Source organism: Trypanosoma cruzi, genomic scaffold (assembly GCF_000209065.1).
Source record: "Trypanosoma cruzi strain CL Brener 1047053517127 genomic scaffold, whole genome shotgun sequence".
Lineage (NCBI taxonomy): Eukaryota > Euglenozoa > Kinetoplastea > Trypanosomatida > Trypanosomatidae > Trypanosoma > Trypanosoma cruzi.
This window is the reverse complement of record NW_001849549.1, coordinates 73,450-74,561: the sequence shown is the minus strand read 5'-3', so window position 1 is coordinate 74,561 and position 1,112 is coordinate 73,450. Positions and strand designations below refer to the sequence as shown.

Below are 1,112 nucleotides of genomic sequence, written 5' to 3'. Positions count from 1 at the left end.
ACTGCAGCGGTGTTAAGATCACGGATGGGCTGGTTGGCTTTTTGTCCGGCACTTCTCTGGTAACACATGGAGGGACGAGTAACTCGGGGTGAACGCCACGGTAAGTAATAATGAAGGGGCTGCGAAGGCAACATTGCATGCCGGCGGAGTGACGTTCAAAGGAGCGTGGGTGGAGTGGCCTGTTGGCGAGCAGGGGGAGAATCAGCTGTACCACTTTGCGAACTACAACTTCACTCTTGTGGCGACGGTGTCCATCGACAAGGTGCCGACGAGGGAGGGCCCTATTCCTTTGATGGGTGTGAAGATGAATGACGCAGAGAATCCAGTACTTCTGGGACTGTCGTTCAATAAAGAAAAGAAGAGGAAATCGTTGCAGAGTGGTGGAAAGACCGAGGAGCTCAGCGGCACTTGGGAGACAGATGCAAAGTACCAGGTGGCGATTGTGCTACAGAACGGCACCCAGGGCTCGATCCACGTTAATGGTAAACTTGTGTGTGGGGATGCGCAATGTGAACTGAAAAATACGGATATTAATGTGGTCTCCCACTTCTGCATTGGAGGGGATGGAGATGCAAAACAGGGAGCAACGAAGGCGTGTCTGTGAATGTGACGAACGTCCTGCTGTGCAACCGCCCGTTGGATGGCAATGGGATTAATGCGCTTAACGCAAACAAAGCTTCTATTCCGAAGAGTGTGGCTGCGCGTACGTCTTCAGCCGTGGTGTCTCGCCCGAAGTGCTCTGCTGATCATTTGGCGGCGGGAGCAACGGGTGGCGTTGCCGCTCGTGGCAGTGGGGCACATGGTGGTGGCGGCACTGTGTTTGGCAACGAGGTGCTGCCATCGCTGCTTCTTCTGTTGGGACTGTGGGGGTTTGCGGCACTGTGAGGAGTGACTGGCTGCCGCGTGGGGCACTGCGACCTTCCCTGCACAGAACTACTGTCCTCCCGTAAACGAAATATTCCCCGGATAACATTTTTTTTGTTTGTAATTTTACGCCTTTTTTTTGTGCCTTTTTTTAATTTGAATTTTGTGTGCTGACACCGTGCGTGATTGTTGATGTCGGGGCCGTACCGCATGTACCGCTGCCATCCAGCTGTGCCTCTTGCTGTGTG

General features: G+C 53.5%; 1 pseudogene, besides 1 other annotated feature; it reads left to right on the top strand.

Moving 5' to 3' along the window:
• Positions 1 to 885, top strand: Tc00.1047053413893.10 (annotated as a pseudogene; the record flags this gene model as incomplete).
• Positions 1 to 1,112: a sequence feature (areas not merged during assembly with more than two copies in the genome that could not be assigned to a particular haplotype).